Genomic DNA, 14,758 nt, shown 5'->3' on the forward strand with positions numbered 1-14,758 from the left:
GGAGAAATTGGCTGACTGACTTACACAATGTCAAGTGTGATAAATCTTTTATTTTCAGTTAGCAGGAATGAATTCTCAGAATTGATTTTTAGATTAAATTTTTTGATGTTGATCTCACAAGACATAAATGAGAAAAAACCTAGCAGAGTGGCTTTCACATATTTTCATATATATGTCAGGTATCGAAAAGCAATTATTTCCCCCTGCAGTTAGTGGAAATTCACAGCTCTTATGTTTCAGCAACCAAGATGCAGAGTCACAAATCAGTTACTCTAGTGCTACAAAAAACACATTGTGTTTTTTTAGGTGTGTGGGAGAATCCTACTTGAATTTTGAGATTTGGCTAAAACTTTGACCCATATCAGTAGGCTAAAAAAGACCGATAGTTGTTTAAACTACTGTCTCTCAACCATGCAACAACCAATTAAGACAGTTGTTCCTAGCAAGAGTAGCTATGAAAGCTTCCTAAATATAGCAAATGAAAAAGATCTTTATGCATGATTTTTATTTATTACAAAAATATTATATCCCACCTTTCCTATGGGTTCAGGACAACTGGATACTAGACACTTTCTCATTTTTGCGTGAGTAAAGGGTTTGATTTTCTGTTGCAATCTGAAAGACAAAAGGAATTTATTTACATGTGAAGCCACATGCATGCAACCATGCTTTGAAATTTTCTCTGAAGCAGCTCACATTCTTTAAGTTGAAAACAAATCTTATGCAGACAAGTGACACTTCAAAAGTAGGTCAATTGAAGAGGAAATAATGCACAGCTGTCTGTGAATAGTTTATTGGATTCTAACATTATTAAGTCTAGATGCAGCAGTGTGCTGCAGTGTATTGGATGCTAGAAGGCAATTACTGTCACCTCCATACTCTTTTGGTGAGCTACTAGAAGTTGGAGACATGTTGGACTGGGTGAATTTCATCTCATTAGCCATTCCACCATAGACAGTAAATTTTCTGCATCCAAGGAGCAGGTTTGGCACAAATCTTAACTATTTTGATTTGGTATGGGGATCTGGGGGATGGTTCTTGTGCATGAATATGTGGGGTCGTGGCCCTGCCATTTTGTCTTGTTCCAGAATTATCAATAAAGCATATTCCTGTTAGAACATCTATGCATTGAATCCAGTATTTAATAGTTGCCAACTCTGGATTGGAAAGTATTTGGAGATTTGGGGGTAGACCCTGGGGTGTGTGGCATTTGGAGAGGGGAAGGACTTCAGGCAGATATAATGTCATAACTCTGGAAAGCAGCCATTTTCTTCAAGGAAACTGTAGTCTGGAGATCTGTAATAATTCTAGGAGATCTCCAGGTCTCATCTGGAGGTTGGAGATCAATTCCCCAAAACAGATGCTTGGGGGTGTTGCAGGAACCCCTGCAGTAGGCAATTGATTGTTGGTTCAGTGACAGATGAGGCCTGAGGCAGGATCAGGAAAACAGCTTTCTCTTTATTGAAGTAACATGCGTATGGATCAGGACCATGTGGCTCATGCCAAAAGCTGTGGGTCTGAACCCGATTACAGACAGAATTGGGTTTTTATACTGCTTAAAGTTATACATCAGCAAAAATCAAGCAAACTGGAAACACGTCATGACACAGGCAGGACATACTTGGGATTTTTCGGTACTTTTCATACATGGCATTACATGGAAGCATTGTTTGCAGTCATAACACAAGCTAAACTGCAGCTTTCCAGTTTAGTAAACAACTCTCTTTGGAATTCTGCAGGATTCTACCTTCCGGGTTTGCATTACATATATTTCTGTTTCATCAAGCTGCATGTTGTAATATCAGTTTGCTAGCTAGATAACCACAGTCCCATTTCCTAGGCTCTTTGGGACTTTCCAAGCAAGGACAGCTTTACCGCAGACATATTTCACTTCACTTGAACCGCCTTTTGCACTGCTCTGCAAGCAAGCTTTTGCTTCCCTTTGGCCTAAACAGTTCTAATCCCAATCTTTTACCTATCAATAGCCTATTTTATTTTTATCCTTATTTAACACCTGCCACAGGGGGTTATGGTTTCATATCCCTGCTGAGCTCCCTCCTTCCCCAAACTCAATCTTCCCAGACTCTACCCCAAAAATCTCCAAAAATTTCCCAACCCAGATTTTATAACCCTAGATGGTGCACATATTAATTTAATTTATTTTTTTAGATTTATATTCTGCCTTACCCCACAAGCGGGCTCAGGGCAGCTTACAACAATAAAACAACAGAGTTAAAATAATATCATAAAAACAGATATTATGAAACAGAAGCAGCACAGTAAACAATCTTACAGACATAAATAAATAAATATTATTTATTTAGTCTAGTGATGGTCTCAACTTCAATTTCAAACCTTTAATGGCATAGCATAAAATACAGAAAAAGATTTGGATAGACAAGATAAGTCAGGATTGAACTTAGGTTAGACATAAAATCAAGTATAGCCAGAGTTGTGTTGGAGAATGGTGGCCAAAAATTTTGCAACAGCACAGGTAATTTCTGAATTAAAATCGTTCAGGAAAAATTGACAGAAAGACAAATTTTTCTGATCGACAATAGGAGGGGATGATCTGTGAAACAATTCCTGATGGGGTTTTTCATATTCAATAAGTGAAAAATTGTATTAGGGGAGTTTGCACCACAGGAACAGAGTCTTTCATGAAAAGGAATTTGGAGATATCTGCCCTGCAAGACCTTGGAAGGAAATGCATTCAATCTGGCCAACATAAAAGCCTTGCGATATGTAGAGATCACTAAATCAGTTAAATATCTGTGCATCTTACCTCAACTGATGTCCCAACCTAAGGTAGCTGGAGAGCAGACATTAGGGTTAGCTGGGCATAATTTAAGTTTCTCTGAATTGAGTAATTTTTTCTTAATACAACTGAAGATATATGAGTCATCAGAAGTAGGCAGATCATCAATAGTCAACCCTAATTGATTAAGCTTTGAGAGAAGGGCCTCTGACCAAGCTGATGTATAAGAGTCCCTCAACAAGTAGGCAATAAGACTATTAGGCTCAGCCCTAAAATCCAAACCAGAATTTGGATGTTGTCATCCAAGCCTTTGACTCAATCAACAACTGACCTAAGAACAGAAAAAAGAACAAAATAAGACACACAATTTGGGACACCTAAGATCTGCCTAAAAAGGAGGCTTGAACATTTTCTACTTTTTTGCTAAATGATAAAATCCAGATGGGGATGCCATAAAGAATTTTAGCTAATGTTTTGGTTTTAAGAACTTTGAGTCCAGCTGGAACAAACTGATTGCCCCTCGTAAAGTAAAAATGCTTAATATGGGAAATGGAACATTTGGCAAGGTTAGTAGTCCTATGACAAATTGGTATGCAGCTGAGTCTATAATTAAAGGTAACCCCCAGATATTTATAGTTTTGAGTTTGTTCAATTGATTGCCAATAAACCATTTCTGAGGGTGCCACCTTTTTGAGAAAACAATTACTTTTAATTTGGAGTAGTTAATAGAAAGAGAGTTACTTTTACAATAATTGTGAAAGGCATTCATTTTACAGTAATCGTGAAAGGCATTACATTTTGTTATTGATCAGGGAATTTCATGCAGCACAATTTTTGATCTTAGGCAACTTTAATGCTTGAATTGGCAATGATCCTCAGAAATGGATCTCATATTTTGGTTTTGAAGCATCAGATTCCTTCCCATTCCAGTTGTATTTGCCTTATCAATCCAGTGACTCTTTAATTAATAATGCAGGTTTCAAACTAATTGCATTTTGCATAACTCATAACATCATAACACTTAATGGCTATTCTAAATTCTCAGTTGAATCTGACTTCACCTTTTTTTCCTCATGGGGCTGTAGTGTGATTGATTATTGCTTGACCTCACCTGAGCTTAAATTATCTATCAATAATTTTGTAATTGAACCATGCATAGAAAGTGACCATCTGCCCCTCACTATAAATTTAAGCATGGGCTAGGCAGACGCCAAACTATCACCCTTTCATTCGTCAATGGCCTCTGAGTATGTCTTGAAAAAAAATCAAATGATTGGCATCTGTAGAAAGAGAATTTGTCACTTTCTTTGACTCTGTTGTAATATGGAGACTAAGGGACTCAATCTTAAATGCTGACTCTGATGACACTGCTTTTGCAGGACTTTTACTACTACTTAGACAATGCAGTGCCAAAGTGAAACCTGTATCTTTATCTAGACCCGACTTCTCTACCTGGTTTGATATTGATTGCCTAGTTTGGAAAAAATCACTGAGAGCATGTTTTAAAGAGTCCTAAAACTCCAAAGATCCTTTAAAAAATCAGGCCTATGCTGATTGTAAAAAAACCTTTTCAGACCTTATAGCTTCTAAAAAGATACCCTATACCAAGAGCAAATGGGATCAATTATATCATTTGATAGTGATGGTCTCTATAAAAATACAGTCTCTCTACATGTCTTGGAACAGACTCCCTAACTACTAGGATCATATCCAAATCGTTAGATGTCATATTCCTGCTGTACACCACATTGGTCAGGCCACACCTGGAGTCCTGTGTGCAGTTCTGGAGGCCTCACTGCAAAAAGGATGTAGACAGAATGGAGTACATGCAGAGGAGAATGATGAGGATGAGGGGCTTGAGCATGTTTAGTTTGGAGAAGAGGAGGGAGAGAGAGAGAGGACATAATTGCTCTCTTGAAGTATTTGAAGGACTTAGGGAAGGACAGGGAGCTGTTCTTGTTGGCAGTAGAGGACTCACAATAATGGGTTTAATTAAGGGCCAGCTGGGTATTAGGAGAAACGTTTTGACAGTAAGAGTTGTTCAACAATAGAATCAGCTACTTTGGAAAATGGTGAGCTCCCCCTCACTGGCAGTCTTTAAGCAGCAGCTGAATGGACACTTGTCAGGGATGCTCTAGGCTGATCCTACATTGGGCAAAGGGTTGGACTAGATGGCCCATATGGCCTCTTACAACGTTGTTGTTCTTTGAGGTTGTTCAATTCTTTCTCTTCCAGATAATTGTTGCTGATTATAATTATATATAAACAATTTTATTAATTTGTTGCTGATTATAATTATAAACCTACACAAACAGGGCTACAGATTCAGCACACATATTCATTCTAGACTTGTTGGTATAATACAATTAATGTATAAATGAAGTAACTGGGATCATGTCAGCAGATGAATAAGTTAATGGGACTATGTACATAGAATTTCTGTGCACAGATATATGCTCTACATGTACAGAGATCATGTGCATACAAGTTCTGTGTTCTAAGGCCCTGTGCACAAGATCCAGTCAACACAGAGAAGTTTGAAGCAAGGGTGTAAACCCCAATTTCCCACCAACAAATTAATCGTAACAAGTTTAGAAATGCCTAAACAGGATCTCTGGCTCTTCACAGTAAGTGTCTTTTCTACTGAAACTAAACTTTTGAACAGATACTACAATTATTCATGATACAGAGTTACATATTGAGTGTGTGCCTGTCTGCTGCTTCACACACTGTCTGGGTCTGGAACATATTACATGTTCTTTTCGTGATGCTATTTTATTTACAAATGCAGTCACAGAAAAATACACAGCATCTATATAGGGGGATAAAAATTTAGATGGAGAATGGGGCCAACTTAATACCTTACAAATGCAAGAAATAGTCCTCTTCTTCCAGATGGGCGCCCAGAGAATTTTCTTTTTAGATATATCTGGTGAGTGCTTGATGGTGGAGGCACTTAAACTGCCCTGTATTATTAATGAGAAGTATGTGCTTGCTATATGCTTCAGTAATTTTCAAAAAGTCACCTGATGTGCACAAAATTACTCAGATCCATAACAAGAATCATGTGCTTGTTCACACTGAATGGATTTGGGTCTCATTACTGGGGCACAGCAATTATGGTCTTGTGAAGCAGTGACTGGCAAACTCTGGCAAAATATCTAATTCTTTAATTAGATACATCCATTTTGTGCTTGAATACATACTGGTTTATGCTACATTAACAATAATATTTTTGTGTGACTGTTGTCGTCTTATTTTTTAGCCAATACAATCTATATAGTGTGACAGGAAAAATTGAGCAATGAGACTTTTTTGCATTCCTCAGATTTTCCCTTGTTGGTTTTCTATAGCAGTCAATGATAACATGTAAAAATGCATATTTAAAGACTATATGAGAGTTCTCATTACGTATGTCCTATGACAACATCATGTCATATGGCCCAAGACACCTTTAAAAAAAATTATTATTGTAGGCAATACATTCTATTTGCCAGTGCAGCTGATGTATTGAAAAGTGTTAACTATTTCATTTGAAATATTTCCTCCCCTCTCTAAAAAAAAATTGAGTTCACGGAACTAGAATTGCTCCATCTGGGAAATAGAAACTAATGCTCTGGCTATTAACTGTATGTCTAGTATAGTTCTCATTTACATTGAGAAAAAAGGTAAATGCAAATTGGTTATTTTGGACTCCACTAAATGTTTTGATTCATCATTCTTTGTTAGACATCTATGTAATTATCTGTGTAAGAATCAGCTTCTTCATTTCAAGAGGGTACATCCATATCCTTTTGTGCAAAATTGATTCCAGTTTGTATCAGGATATGTATTCACTGCATTTGCATGCTCATCTGATCTTTATTGAAGTGACTGAATGAACCTTTAGATGTGAATGGAGATGAGCATTCTCCTTCAACGTGGCCTTTTGGCTTGAATCCATGGAATGTGATTTTCTTGCCTTGTCTTTTTTCTACAGCAGTGCAACATGTCCTCCAATCCAGTTCCTGGGGGTCTTGTGAAAACGATCTCCATAGGCAGAGATCCTTGCACACAAGGAGACTCTGCTCTCCAATATTTCACATAATAATGGAGATATACATTCAGAAAGTAACTAATCAAAATCTGAGCCCAGCATTCCCTGTTTGTTAAACTAAAAAGAGTTAGATAATTTCAATAAAATTTCCAGACTTTTGAATTAAAACAGTCTAAACAGCTTGAATTATTTTTGTGCTCTCTACCATCTGTAGTTGCATTCTACTTTGTATCATTTGTACCAACATTTTAAAAACTTCCACAGAGAAAGTGAGGGATCAATGAGAAGCAGTAATGGGAGGATGTTAATCATAAGATATATGCCTGACAAGCACACTGGACAACCAGAACACTTATCCCATGTTCATGCAATACAGCATCATCCCTCACTGGCATTTCTGCACAAAGCATTTCTTCCGATCACATTGCTGGTTCATATTGTTGGGAAGTGGCTTCTGTCCTGTAGAATTCTATTGTGTTCTCCCACAGGAGCTGGCTTATTCTGTGGATGGAGAGTTTGAGGCCTCCCAAAAATTAAAAAAGGGAGGCACAATCCCTGAGAATTATGTCTCAGCTGAGGGTATCAGTTCCAGACAGGAATGTGTCTTCCACTGAAACCAATGGAAAATCACATGAATATAGTGGCTCCAAAAGTTGCTGTAGCAATACTAAAGATTCTGAGGGAGAATGAACAAAATGAGCAGAATTTTGAAAAATTATATGTGCATGCCTAGTGACTTAATTAACACAAACATAGCTGAGTATGAGGAAATAATTTTAATAGAATTTAAATCTACTTTTCTAGTTGTTCACTGCAATCTTTTTGAAATTACAGTAGATAATTAAAAATAGCAAACTGAGATCAAATAGTACTTGTGAAAATCTGCTGTTAATTTCCTTAGAGATATGAATTACATTACCAGATTCTCAATTTTCCTTATTTCTTTGTCTAATGAATACTAAACTTTTCCACTTCAACTTGTGTGCATGTAATTCAGCTCTATTAAAGTTTAAAAGTACTAATAATTCAGCTCTATTAAAATGTGTTACATTATTCTGTCCTAACTGCAACTATTCTAATGCCCATTAATTTAGTGTGGAAAGTGTTGTCAAGTCACAGATGACTAAGGGCTTTCGAGACAAGAGACATTAAAAGTGGTTTGCCATTGCCTGCCTCCATGTCATGACCCTGGTCTTTCTTGGCAGTCTCCCATCCAAATACTAAACAGAGCTGATCCATCCTAGCTTCTGAGATCTAGCCTGGGCTAGATCAGGTCAGGGCTGTATTGTTAATTTAAAGCCAAGATGATTGTTTCTTGTCCAGTGATAGCCTTAACTATTCATAGATGTTTTCTTATTACTACTTCCATTCATAAGAACATGAGAAGCCATGTTGGATCAGGTCAATGGCACATCCAGTCCAACACTGTGTCACACTGTGGCCAAAAAACCAGATGCCATCAAGAGGTTTGTCAGTGGGGCCAGGACACTGTCAAGAGGTCTGTCAGTGGGGCCCTCCACCTGTACCCCTCAAGCACCAAGCATCATGCCACACAGAACTAGTTTGTTTGGTACCATTGCTAGCAGCATTACTTTGCCCCCCTCCAACATTCTTCCTTCTCATATTCTAAAGTTATTTTTTAACTAAGACTAAAGACAGAAACAAATAAAGAAAACATTCATGAGACAATAGAATATTAATAATATCACTGTGCACAGAGACTGGCACTGTAGAGGGTAACTAGTTTATGGAAGTCTCTTTGCTCATTCAAAATAAATAAGTGGACATGATGTATCATTTTGCTGGTCACAATAATGTTGTCTCAAACTAATGATTCTCCTCCTTATGTGGAATGAAAATGACATATATAGGTTAGCTCTGCAGCTCTGCAGTTACAAATGGGAATATGTTTTAAGTCACTGATGAATGGTTTCTTGCAGTCCTGAAAATATTTGGGGGAAAGGCTCTAGTGTAATACTATTTTTTCAGTGTCTAATGTCACAATTCTGTTGCATGCACTTATTTGGAAGTAAACACCACTGAAGTTGGTGGGCTTGAGTCTGAGTAAACAAGCATAGTTTACATACTGCAATCATATGATCAGGAAGTTACTGTGGAGCTTGAAACACCAACTAATTGTATTGGATGGTTGGATCCTACAGACTGCAAGCACAAGGGCACTTTCAGAAATGGCTACTAAACGCAAGATTACTATGCCAGTCTTTAGACTGTTAACTGAGCACTAAGAAGTACTGTCAGGCTCCTTGTGAACAGTAGGCTATTCTAGGCTTGCCAGGCCCCAATTCCTGGTAAGGGATTCCCCATTTTTGCTGACTCCTCCCTGCCGTCAGTCAGTTGGTCAGTGGGGGAAAGCCCTGTCCCAACAGACATGATCTGCCTTTCCATCTTGGCAGATTTAGAAACTTGCAAACTGCTTGTGTTTTTGAAGGTGTGTGTGTGCCTTTAAATCTCAGTGAGACTAAAGCTGGGGGAGGCAACAGGCAGAGCCACATGGCTCTTCCTGGTGAGTGTGTGAGAGAGGAAGGGTGCATTCACACTACACCAAATAATGTGTTTTGTAACTGGATTCTTGCTATTCTTACATAGTAAAAATCCAGTTGCAAAATGCATTATTTGGTGTAGTGTGAATGCAGCCGAAGAGAGCTCCTCTGTTTGTTTTGCATTCCTTTCAGAAGTCATTTGCATAGTAAAAGGGATAGTAAATAGTTAATTAGAATCTGATTATGGGATTGAGGAAAACGCCACCCCTAGACTGCTCTGCTCAGCATTTTTGTTTTCCTGTGTTAGTCTGAAGAAGTTGTTGAAATACAGCAGATTGCTACATCCGGCAACTCCCGTGAGTAGATTGCCCTAGTGAGATCACAAAAATGTGGGCTTGCAGACTATTTATTTTGGTTCCTTTGTGAATATGTGTGTGTTCACTTTCATTTAGTGGAAGTGCAACTGCTGGGGAACCCTTTGAAGACAAAAAAGAGGAGGAGGAAATAAAGACAGTATTCAGAGGAACTGCACTGCTGTATTTTTGTTATTTATTGGGAATGGGAAAGTCTTCTGGATCCACCCCCAAAGTCCATAGATATTTCCTGAGTTGGACCTGGCAACCTTAGGCTATTATACTGTTCCACCTTTCACCCCAAGTTGGTGGACCAAGTTGGTGGAAAAGCAAAAACTGTTCCTCGTATTTTTCCTTCAATCTCTAGATCTAGAAGGCATAAAATGGGGGGCTTTTTACAACAACAAAAATAAAAATGAAGGCTGGAAATTCAAGCTAGATATGAGCCAAACAGGTACTGGGTTTACTGGCCCAGATTCTAGGTAAAACTCAGCCAACCTGGCAATATAGTGGGGTTGCCATATGCCTGAGAGGGGCATGTCATCTCTTGCCCTCACTTGGCCTTCTCTGTTGGCACTCCAGTGGCTGGTGTTAGAAAGAAAAGAAAAACTAAAATTGCCATTTAGGGTTGCCAACCATCAGGTGGCACCTGGAGATGTCCCGCTACTACAGCTGATCTCCAAACAGCCAAGATCAGTTCCCTTGGAGAAAATGACTGCTTTGTAGGGTGGACTCTATGACATATACCCTGCTGAGATCCCTCCCCTCCTCAAACCCTCTCCTTCCCAGACTTCACCCCAAAAATCTTATTTCCCAATCCAGAGGTGGCAATGAGAGTTCATGATGAATTTTGGCTGCTTTGTGATTCATGAACGGAAGTTCATGAACTGAAGAGCTACCACAAATGTCCATGAATTTTAAGGCAGTTTGTGGAGGTCCATGAAAAACAGAACGCTCCAAGCTATTTAAACTGCTGCTTTCTGCTCTTTATAACAGCTGAGTGATAGCAAGCAGAAAGCAGGGGTCATGAACCTGTATGAACTGGTTCAGTTTGCGAACCAACTTCTTGGTTTATATTGGTTTGTGGTTCTGTTCATGGTTCAGAAACAAAACTTGATATGAAACAAACCACAAAAACAAGGTTCATGCCCATCTCTAAATATAAGAATAACAAGATATCATTTGAAGGGTACAAGGAAGATATAGTTTTACGTTTTTCCCCAGTCCTTCTGACATAAGAGATAAATTGAAATCTTGGCAACAAGTGCTATGGGGTGTGGAAAGGGGGTGTTGGTTTGGTTTGCTTTTTGAAGACTTAACCAGTTTGCTTGCAATCAAAGATAAAATAGGTTTCTAAAAATATTAAAATCTCAGATAAGCAGTTTATTACCAATAGTTGATGGAACAGTAATTTTATCATCAAATATTCAGATGAATATGACATCCTAAATAACATACATCTTTTATTTGCCATACACATCTAAAATGTGCTAATTAGCCATGGTCCATTATCCAAGAAGTTTACATTGCTGGACAAATTATTACTCAGATTCTGTTCTTCTTTCTTTTTAGTTTTGTTTCTTCTTCCCAACAGTCCCTTAAATGCTGCCTTGCTGTTGTTTACTGTCTCTATATTGTGGTGGTGGTGGAAATTACCATCAAGTAGTGGTTCAAAGTAGCATAGTATAGTGGTTAAGAGTGGTGGCTTTTAATGTGGAGAATCAAGTTTGATTCCCCACTCATCTAAATGAAGCCTTCTGGATGACCTCAAGCTCTCTCAGAACTGTCTCAGCCCCACCTACTTTACAAAGTGGCTGTTTTGGGGAGAAGGGAAAGCGATTGTGAGCTGCTTTGAGACTCCTTAGGATAAAGAAAAGCCGGGTATAAAAACAATTCTTCTGCTGCTTGTTGCAGCTGACTTACAGCAACCCAGTAGAGTTTTCAAGGCAGGTGATGAATAGGAATATTTTGCTGTTGCCTGCCTCTGTGTGGCAGCCCTGATCTTCATTGGTAGTCTCTCATCCAAGTACTAACCCAGGTCAGCCCTGCTTAGTATCTTAGATTGTGCTAGCCTGGGCCCTCCAGATCAGAGCTGTCTCTAGATTGTCTTAATTAATTATATAAAGTATAGTCTGGGTCACTTTTCTCTGTGTAGTTTACAATAGTGTTTGAAAGAGTACTAAATGGCTAAGAATATGCAGTTTACTTAAGGCGCATTTACCTGAACATGGAGGATTCTATAGATTATAGTTTAGGTTTTATTCCCAGAAGTTGGCAGATGAACAGGCAGGTGTGAAAAACATGATTTTATTTCCCATTAGCCAGTTCCTAATCAGTTCTTGATTTATATAGTCTCTAAAAAGACCTGTGGAGTAATTCTGATCCAGTTTTACTGACAAGTGAAAGTACATAAAAAGGTAGATTTCCAGAAATCACTATGCTATGAAATGTCTGAAAGTACACAATATTGTGGATTACCATGAGTCAAATGCTGAGATCACACACACTAAATAATACACTTTCAATCCACTTTCAGTGCACTTTCCAACTAGGTTTTGCCCATTCACACAGTAAGAGCCTATTGAAAAGTGGATTTAAAGTGTGTTTCTGATCACAGCCAAAGTGAGTACCTTGTACTTTAGGAGTGTTGTACTGTCCTATGTTTTCCTCAAAATAGTGTTGGAAAAAAACATGTCTAGCTCTCAGCTTGAAGCTGGAGCATTATATGTACCCAGGGATGGGGAGGGACACAAGGATCAACACTGGGCAATTGGAATCAACATTGGCTGTCAGCCAGGCAGTCCTCAAGCAGCTTTCTGCAGCCCCCAAGGAATAGCCCATTTCTGGGACGTGGGATCAGCAGAGGCTGCAAGTTTCTATTTGGTCTGTACTTTTTGTTTTATTGAAGATTTTTGCATATATAAAAAGCAATGAAGCAGAAAAAGAAAAGAGAAAAACCAAACAATAGGATAAAGAAAGAAAATCAGACATATCTTAAAGATTCCAACATTTAAAAAAAAAATACTTGATGACAAAGCCAAGTAAAATCCATTGTAGCTGCATTTACAATAAATACATAGTCACTTACTCATAACCAACTTGCCAATTACTGTAATTTTCTAAAATTTAAAATTCACTTTAATTCTCAGATCCACGGATCATTAATTCATTTTTCTCATTTGCATGCAGAAAGTCAATAAAGGACTTCCCATCTGCAATGAAGGTAGCTAATGTCTTATCTTTAATCAAAGCTTATCCATTTCCTCCAGTTCCAACATCTTTAACCACCAATCCTCTATTTTGGATATCTTTGTAGATTTCCAGTCCTGAGCATTAAGTTACCTTGCCATGATAATCATATATAAAAACAAAGTTCCATGGACATTTTTAGACTGTCTGTCCATCAATCCAAAAACAAGAACTTCTGGCTTCATTTGGACATTAGTTTTAAAAATCTTCTGTATTTCTAAATTATATGCGTGACCACATTTTTAAAGCTTTGTTACAGGTCCACCACATATGGTTAAATGAATCTTCCTGTTCTTCACAATTCCAACACATATTTGAAATACTTTTATACATTTTAGCCAATTTACCAGGCATCATATACAAAAAAACCCATCAAAAGTTTATAAAACTTTTCTTTAAGATTAACACTTACACCCACATTCTTCCATTTTTATATCATATCCAAAGTTCCTAGCCCATTTTATCATACAATCATTCACATGTTCTTCTGTTTCATATTTCAACAAAAGTTTATACTTTTTAAAAATTAGATGAACATAATTTGTACATAACTCTGTATCAAAAATAGTCATATTTTATTCAAAACCAAAAATTTATTTATTTAACATAAATCTTTATTGCAATTGTGCATGGGAGAATTATAGCCTTCTTTTAACAGAACCTTTTGATTTCATTTTACATTCACCTTGAGTAAACACTAGTAAGTCACAATTAATCATTCATATCTACATGACATTTTATGGCTATAAAATGCTTCTTGTGTTGAGATGTAAATGTAAATTGACTTCCCCCATTTCATAAAATTATCTCCAAAAATTATGCCTTCTATGATCTTAATCAGAAAAGTCCAGTTCAAGTTATTAAATGCTTTCTCTGCATCTAAAACCCCTAATGCCATTCCTTTTTCATTATGTTTCTCCAGGTATTCTAAAATATCCAATATCATTCTAGCATTATCTTTTAGCTGTCTCTTGGGTAAGAAACCACATTGATCTTCATGAATAAATTCTTGTAAGATAATTTTCAGTCTTTCTGAAAGAATGGTCCATACTTTCTGAGGGTAGCTGTGGTGATCTGCATTAAAACAGTTATACTGATTCCCCACTAGCCTTGTCTCCTGGTCTCATGCTCCTCTTCTCCATGGTGATTCCATCCAATTTGGCACAAGCTGCCGCAGGGCTGCAACTCACCTCACTTCTTTTCTGTGGCAAGCAGAAACCTGTTTTCAGAGGATCTTGGTTGCCACGGGAAAGAGGTGAGGCAAGTCACAGCCCTGCAGCAGCTTGTGCAAAACTGGATGGAAGTGCCATGGAGAAGAGGAGCGTGAGACCAGGGCAAGGCTATGGGGAATCAGTCTTAGATTCCAGTCAAGTAGCACCTTAGAGGCCAAAAAGAATTTTAGAGTATAAGCTTCTGAAAGTCAAAGCTCCCTTTGTCAGACACAAGTAATAACAGAGATCTCTGAGCTCTTTTATTCCAGTCAGAAGGTAGGAGGGGTATTGTAAAGAATGCTTGTAAAGCATGCAAAAGTACAATGCACATTGTACTCAACTTGATTAGAGCAGAGCAGAAATGCCTGGAGGCATCAGTAGTGAGAAAGGAATCCTGTGTCTCTATTCAGCACTGAAGGGTTGGTTCTGAACTTGTGATTAACTCAGGTTCAGCAACCTCATGTTGTAATTTCCACTTAAAATTTCTTTGTTTAGGAATGCCACCATTAGGTCAGCAATGGAATGACCTGGAAAATTAAAATATTCTCCAACTAGGTTTTGAGTATTGTAGTTTTGAATGTCAGATTTATGTCCAATTATTCTTTTGTGTAGAGACTTACCTGTTTGTCTGATGTAGAGAGTAGCAGCAC

The sequence above is a fragment of the Heteronotia binoei genome, chromosome 21, assembly GCF_032191835.1.
Source record: "Heteronotia binoei isolate CCM8104 ecotype False Entrance Well chromosome 21, APGP_CSIRO_Hbin_v1, whole genome shotgun sequence".
NCBI classification, from domain to species: Eukaryota; Metazoa; Chordata; class Lepidosauria; order Squamata; family Gekkonidae; genus Heteronotia; species Heteronotia binoei.